Raw genomic sequence first — 8,078 nt, 5'->3', positions numbered from 1 at the left:
GAAAATATAGTATTAGAAATAGGGGATAGAAACAAAGCTAAGAGAATAAAACAGAATTAAGAATATTATCAAAAGAATTAGAAAGGAATAGGCATGGAAGATAAGATATACAAAGAAAGTCTGGCAGAGGTGTAATTGGAGTAACTTATTTCCTTCATTTTTTTCTTTGAGGAAAAATGAAATAGTGAAATATAATTAATTTTAAGACTATAACAGTCTCATAAATACACACATGCACACCCACACGCTCACGCGGGCACACACACACACACTTTCTTGAAATAAAACAAAACTTGAATTTACAGATTGAGAGGCAGCCATCATATGCCTGAACATTTTGGCCAGAGACGATAATTCAAAAATATACTATTGTAAAAAAAAGTTTAACCTTAAAAATTATGTAGTGTGTGAATCTTCAAGTGTAAAGACCAAATCACTTACAAAAAAAAAAAAATCAAGTTGATCTTAGATTCAAGCCCCAGATCCACATCAGGCCCCAGGTCAACACCAGTGCCCCATACGGATCCAGCATGAATATCGAGCCCCAGGGAGACATCAGTCCCCAGGTAGCTAGTCCACAGATGAACATCCAGCACCAGGTAGATATCAGGCCCCAAGTTTACTTCAGGCCCCAGAGGGACACCTAAGTCTCAGGTGGACACCAAACCCCAAGTAAACACAAAGTCCCAGCTGGACATCAGTCCTCAGCTGGACACCAGTCCCTAGGTGAATATTTGGTCCCCAGCTGAACATCAAACCTCAGGAGCACATCAGGTCCCATGTGGACAGAAGGCCCAAGTGGAAATCTAGACCCATGAGAAACATCAGGTCCCTGAGAGACACACAGTCTCAGGTGGATACGAAGGCCCTTGATGGAAATAAGGCCCCACATAAAAACCCAGGAGCCAGGTTGGTATCAGGTCCCAGGTGAATTTCAGGCACCTGGCAAACATCAGGCCTCAGGTGGACACTGGACTCAAGGTGTGCATCAGGACCCAGGTTGATCTCCAGGCCCCAGATCGATACCAGGTAATAGGTGGACATCAGGCCACTGGAGGATATGCAGGCGCCAGGTGGATATCTAGCTCTAGGTGGACCCCCCCAGGCCTCAGGGAGACATCAGGGATCAAGTAGTCACCCATGCCCCAGAAGAATATCCTGGACACATGCAAACAACAGGCCCCAGATGCACACTTAGGCCACAAGTAGACATCAAGCCTGAGGTGGACATCAGGCTCTAGGTTGACACCCAGGCCCCAGGTGGGCAACAGGCCCCAAGTGAACTCCAGGCCCCAGCTGAACATCAGTTCCCAGGTGGTCTCCCAGACCCCAGATGGAAATCAGGCCCCAAGTCCCAGATGGATACCAAGGCCCCCGGTGAATATCAACCCCCAGGTTGACACCCAGGGCCCAGGTGAACACAAGGCTTCACATGAAAACCAGGCTCAAGGTGTACATAGGCCCCTGACAGACCACAGGTCTCAAGTGTATAGCTAAGCCCCAGGTTGCTGCCAGTTTCTAGGTGAATATCCAGGCCTATGGGGACACTCAGACCCCACGTGGATATAGGCTCCAGGTCAACACCAGGCCCCAGGTGGACATCAGGGCTCAAGTGGACACACAGGCTCCAGGTGTATATCAGGGCCCAGGTATACACCATTTTCCTGGTACGTATTAGTACCCAAGGGGACACTGGAATCCAGGCATACATCAGGCTCACAGGTGGACACCCAGGCGCCATATGGACACCAGCCTACAGGTGAGCATCAGGCTGCAGGAGGATACCCAGGCCTTAGGTAGCTATCAGACCCTATAAGGACACCAGGCCCCAGGTGGACATCAGGGCCCAATTGGGCACTCAGGTTCTGGGTAGACATCCAGGACTCAGGTAGCATCAGGGCCAAGGTGGATACTAGACTCCAGGTGGACATCAGGCCCTAGTTGGACACTAGGCCCTAGGTAGACACCTGGGACCCTGCTGACCATTAGGCCCCAGATTAACTCCAGGCCTTAGGTGAACATCTGGTCCCAGTTGGATATCAGGCCCCAGGAGCACATCAGTCCCCACGTGAATATCAGTTTCCAAGTTGACATCAGGCACAAGTGGACACTGGGCTTGGGGTGTACATCAGGCCTCAGATGGACACCCAGGCCTCAGGTGTACACCAGGCTCAGGTGGAAATCAAGGCACAGGTAACACCATGCTCTAGGTGGTTATCTGTGCTTCAGGTGGACATCAGACCCCACATGGACACCTGGGCCTCAGGTGGTCATCAGGCCCTAGGTGGAAAATCAGGCCCCAGGTGCACATCACGCTCCAAGTGGACACCCAGGTCCCAAGTTGATACCCAGATTCCAGGTGGGCACTGGGCCCTAGATGAACACAAGGCCCCAGGTGGATACCAGAACCTGGGTGGACACCCACCTCTGAGGTGGATATCAGGCTCCAGGTGGACATCAAGCCTCAGGTAGATATCTAGTCCCCAGGTGGACATAAAGGCCCAGTTTAACACCATACCCTGGGTGGATACCTCAGTCTCAGGTGGATGCAGAGTCTCCAGCTGAACATCAGGCTCCAAGTGGACACACAGGCCCTAGGTGAACACTAGGTCTTAGGTGGACGTTAGGCCCCAAGTGGACACCCAGGCCCTAGGTGAACACTAGTTCTTAGGTGGACATTAGGCCCCAAGTGGACAATGAGGCCCCAGTGGACACCCAGCCTTAACATGGACATCAGGCCCTAGGTAGACAGCAGGTCCAAGGTGCACATGAGGCTCCAGGTGAACACTGGCCCCCGGGGAGACCCTTGTCCCTGGGTGAACACCAGCACCGAGGAAGACATCCACCTCCACCTGGACACCATTCCCCAGGAGTATACCTAGGCCCTATGGGAGCACCAGGCCCCAAGTGAGTACATAGATCCCTGGTGGCCATTAGGCACCAGGTTGACACCCAGGGCCCAGATGAATGCTAGTCCCCAGGTGGATAAATATGCCCCAGGCATACATCAGGTCCGAGGTCTATACTCAGTCTGCAGGTGGACACTAGGCCCCAGGCAGACACCAGACCCCAGGTGGATTCCAGGCCCTATGCAGGCACCAGTCTGCAGGTGGACAGCAGGCCCCAAGAAGATATTATGCCCCGGGTTGACACCTAGGCTCCAGGGGGACACTAGGCCACAGGTAGTTACCTATGCCGCAGGTGGACATCAAGCCTTAGGGGAATTCCTGGTCACCAACAGGTGGTCAGGCCACAGGTGGATGCCCAGGCTCTATGTGAATAACAGGTCTCACATGGACATCAGGCCCCAGGTGAACTTCAAGCCCCAAGTGAATACCTAGGTTCCTAGTGAACATCAGGACCCAGGTGGCACTCAGGCCCTAGAATAACACTCAGGCCAAAAGTAGAAATCAGAATATATGTGGACACTCAGGGCCCAGGTGGCTATCAGGCCCCAGGTTATACCACTTTCCTGGTAGACATCAGTACCCAGGTAGACACTGGACTTAGGTGTACATCAGGTTCCTATGTGGATACCCAGGCCCCAGGTGGACACTAGCCCACAAGTGGACGTCAGACCACAGGAGGACACCCAGGCCCCAGATAGATATCAGACTCCAAAGGAACACCCAGGCCCCCGGTGAACATCAGATCCCAGGTTAATTCCAGGCCCCAGATGGACCTCAGGCCCCACCTGGACACAAGTCCCTAGGTAGATACATAGACCCTCGGGAACATCAGGCCTTAGGTGAAGTTCTAGGCTACAGGCAGACATCTTGCTCCAGTTGGACATCTGGTCCCAGGTGGACATCAGTCTCCAGGTGGAAACAAAGTCCCAAGTTGGACATCAGGCACCAGGAGGATTTCAGCCCTCTGGTGATCACCAGCTGCCAGGTTGACATTAGGCTACAAATGAACACTGGACATCTGATGTACATCAGGCCCCAAGTTGATACCTAGGGCCCAGATGGACATGTGGCCCCATATGAACACTAGTCCCCAGTCAGCTAGGGCCTGGGTCCACCTGGAGCCTGATGTTTAGCTAGAGACTGGATATACAGCTGAGGCCTAGGTATCTACCCAGGGACTGAAGTCAAACTGGGGCCTGATATCCACCTGGGGACTAGGTATACACCTAGGGATTGATGTCTACCTTGGGCCAGATGACCTTCTGGGGTCTGATGTCCACCTCAGGCCTGGGTGTCCCTCTGGGGCATGGTGTTGATTTGGATTCCAGTGTCTACCTGGAACCTGGGGCCAGGTTGTCCACTTCGAGCCTGGAGTTTTCACCTGGGGTCTGGTAGGCATCTGGCCCCAGTAAACATCAGCCTGGGTCCTGGTTGTCCACTGAGAGCCTGGAGTTTTCACCTCGGACCTGAAGATCACCTGGGACCCAGGTGTCCACCTGGGACATCAGGCTCCAGGTGTATACTCAGGCCCCAGGTGAACAATAGGCCCCAAGAAAACTCCAGACAATATTTAAATATTAAGTCCCAGGTGGATGCCCAGGCCCCATGTGTACACCAGGCCCCAGGTAGACAGTGGACGCCAGCTGAACATCAGTCCTGAGGTTGACACCCATACTACAGGTGGATATCAGGCCCCAGGTGAATACCTATACTTCAGGTGCGCGTCAGTCCGCAGGTGAACATAAGGTCAGAGATGGACATCAGGCCTCAGGTGCACATCTCACTCCAGGTAAACATCAGGCTTTAGGTGGATACCCAATCCCCAGGGCGTCATCAGAGACCAGGTTGACACAAAAAATTCCCAGTGGGTATCATGTCCCAGTGGACATCCAGGCTCCAGGTAAATACCCCAGCCCTATCATAACTGTAACCACCATAATGACAAATGGTAGGTCTAAATACCATCATGCTCATTGCTCACTAAAGGATGCTTAGCTATTTTATTTAAAATACAACTCCACTTATCACTCTGAGCAGCGATGTGCAGAGAGGAAAAGACAATCCAGGCCTCAAGGAATCCATCCAAAATGAGGTAGATATTATAAGGAACAGAAATCCCCAAATGAAATGTTATAGTTGACTTAGAATAGTCGTTAAAACCCATTAATTTTCTTGCATGTTTGATACAAGGCATTATTTCCGAGACTGAACCTAGAAAGAATTGCTTAAGACTAGGAGTCTTGTTCCAGCCTGGATCCCACACTGTTGAACATCTGTACATACTACACCACATTATACATAGCACTGACATGACCTGTATGCATTTAATTTTCTAATACTTGTTCATCTCTGGCATACTTTTTATATAGATATATATATTACAAATATACATACATACACACAAAGTATATAAGGGAAGGATAGCATAATTGTGCAATAACGTTTTTTGTGAAAGTGGTGGAAAGTGGATTCCTTTGGTGACATGCTGGAATGTGCTTCCCTTGGCAGAAGTAAGCCTTTGAAAACTAGTCGTTTGCATTTTTCTCTAGCAACTGGGAATACTAATAATTGAAGATGTGTTGGTATAAAAATAATCATAATCACAATTAAGTGGTGTTAATATATCACAAGATATAATACACATTATAGATATTATAAGATGCCAAAAAAAGATGTCATAAAATCTTTGAGATGATTGACACGTTAAATGCGGCCTTGGCGGGCCTGCGCAGCCACATCTGGAAGCCTTGGTCCCTGCCCCGTGCCTGCTGCGCCCTGCGAGCTCCGCGGCAGTGGAGCCAGGCCCTCGCTCCTGGCTCTTGGCCCCGCCTGTGGACCTTCTGTCCTTTGTCTTGCCTATGGGGCCCGGGCCTCGGCTGACCCGGGTTCCTGAAGTTAGCTGACGATGGGCTGGCGTCTGGGAGTGGGTCGTGGGCCTTGTTCTCTGGCCCCAGCGTCACCAGAGCCAGGTCTCCCCGCGGTGTTGCTGGCGATGCGGGATGCCCAGGCTCGGGCTCTGCTGGGTCGCCTGGCGCTGGGAACCCCGTCACCTTCCATGGCGGTTACCACGCTGCCCGCTGGTCAGCCCTGGTCTGCAGCCTTCCTGGGACCCCTCCGACCCCAAGAAGGCATCACTCACATCCGCTTGCGACACCGGGGCCCAGCTGTTGGTGAGGTAGCGCTGGCACTGCCTTTCTTACCCAGGCAAGTGGGACTCCCCCAGACCCGTGGCCCGCGCCGCCTGCACCTCCGCCAGGACTGCACTGCGCCAAGTGGCTCCAGCCAGCCAGCCCTGGCCCTTGGGAGGGACTTTCCGCTCCCCGAGAAGATCGCCCTCGGCAGGGATACACGGCTATGGAGGACGCAACGGACGCCTTCTAAAGTTTGTGGAGACTCTTCGGCCACGCCAAAAGTTTCACCATCAGCTGTGATGCCTACTGGGGCGCAGAAACCCCTCAGGCGTGTGGACCAGGTAGTGCCTTTGCTGGGCAAAGTGCTGACCACCCCAAGGGCAGACCCCCACTTTGTGTTCCTCCTCCTCCACGTTCCACATCCAAAGTTCTCTCACCATTTCTAAGCAGGAGAAATCAGAAGAAACTGAAATCAGAAAGAGAGAGAGAAAGCCATGAGCAAAAAAAAGAGCAAAACCTTTTGGAAAGCATAAAACGTCCCAAGGCCAATAACAAATTCTTTTAAGCCTTCTGTACTTCTCCAGTGATGAATGATTTATTTATTTTTTACCACTGGCAATTCGTAATTATTAACTTCTCCAGCATTAATGAATAGAAATTGAATCACATGTGGGAGTATAATTTTTATTGTATGAAGCTTTTCAAATTTTAAAAAATAATTGTCCAATTTTTCTCCATGTATTAACAATTAATGGGAAATGTTCAACATTGCTGTGTTAATGTCTCCTGAGATAATAGATGTGAATAATCTTTTATAAACAGAATTTCCTGGGTGGAATTTCTCATCTTTGGGAGCTCCATAAATAACCATGTCCCAAGAGAACTGTGAATTTGGAAACTGCAAGAACTGAGTCCCGACTTGTCCAACCTGGAAGCTTTTGGGTGATGGCTCTTGCAGGTGACTTCACCGCCTTCTTTTGACAGGCCAGTGAGAGCCTGGGGGTTTCAACCTGCAAAAGCCTTACCATTTTGGGGTTAGCATTAACAGTGAGGAACAAGCATACTTTTGTGATATTCTCCATATGTAATAAAATAGTTACCAAAACAAAGTAAAGTGTGAGTGGTGACTACTGAGAGCACCCTTTCTATCTTTGCTGGATTCCGAGAGATTTCTGGGTTTCTCTTGGAGTCAATAGTATTTTAATGTTAATTCTGAGCCCTTGACACCCACAATATGAGTTGCAGCCAGTGACTAGAGTTGCAGCTTGTTAAACTGATCACTGTGGTGGAGCCTGTTCATCTGCTCACTTCTTAAAAGGTCGGCTTGGTCAGTGGTTAGTGCTTCCCTACCAGAAATAAGCAGTTAGGAATCAAGTAAAGGAGTCAGCTAAAAGCATCATTACTAAGTGGTAAGGTCACAGCTAGATGGTTGTTGATCTTTTTCTCTCTGCTGCTTATTTCAAAGCTTTCTACATGTTTTGATGTAACATAGAATGTATACTATGAAGGACAAATAGTCTGTTAGTTTCTTGGAGCTATACTCCATTATTGGAGCAGGGGACAACAATTTGAAGGACATTATTACTTAGACAGTTTAATCTGCCTTTGGCTGAATGAACTTCAAGTTTCAAGGGCTGGGTTCAGTTTTTATGCAAATTTAGGTTGTTGCGGTCAAATGTACACAAAAAAGGATAGGACTCTTTAGATGAAATAAGAATTTAACTGTATTTGAACCCTGTTGAAGGCCAGACAAGTTTAGGCAAAATCCCATGACTGAATACTCTGTGATGAGTCCCTTTAAATTCCAACATATAATTTATGTTGGTCAATATGACATGTGCACTGCAAAAGGATGTGTATTCAGTAGCTGTTGAGCGTTGGGTTCTGTATATGTCAGTTTATGTCAAGTTTGTTCATTGTGTTCATCACATCTCCCTTTCTCTCATGGATTTTATCTGTTGGTTCTGTCGGTTATTGAAAGGTATGTTAAAATCTATATTGTAGATTAGTCCATTATTTTTTTAGTTATATCAGTTTC

General features: G+C 49.2%; 1 pseudogene; it reads right to left on the bottom strand.

Moving 5' to 3' along the window:
• Nucleotides 1–5,537: 5,537 nt before the first annotated feature.
• LOC117089973 lies at nt 5,538–7,586 on the bottom strand (annotated as a pseudogene).
• Nucleotides 7,587–8,078: the final 492 nt, after the last annotated feature.

This window comes from Trachypithecus francoisi, unplaced genomic scaffold, assembly GCF_009764315.1.
Source record: "Trachypithecus francoisi isolate TF-2019V2 unplaced genomic scaffold, Tfra_2.0 Contig00938, whole genome shotgun sequence".
NCBI lineage: Eukaryota > Metazoa > Chordata > Mammalia > Primates > Cercopithecidae > Trachypithecus > Trachypithecus francoisi.
Note: the sequence above shows the minus strand (reverse complement) of the source record. Positions and strands in the feature narration are given on the sequence as shown.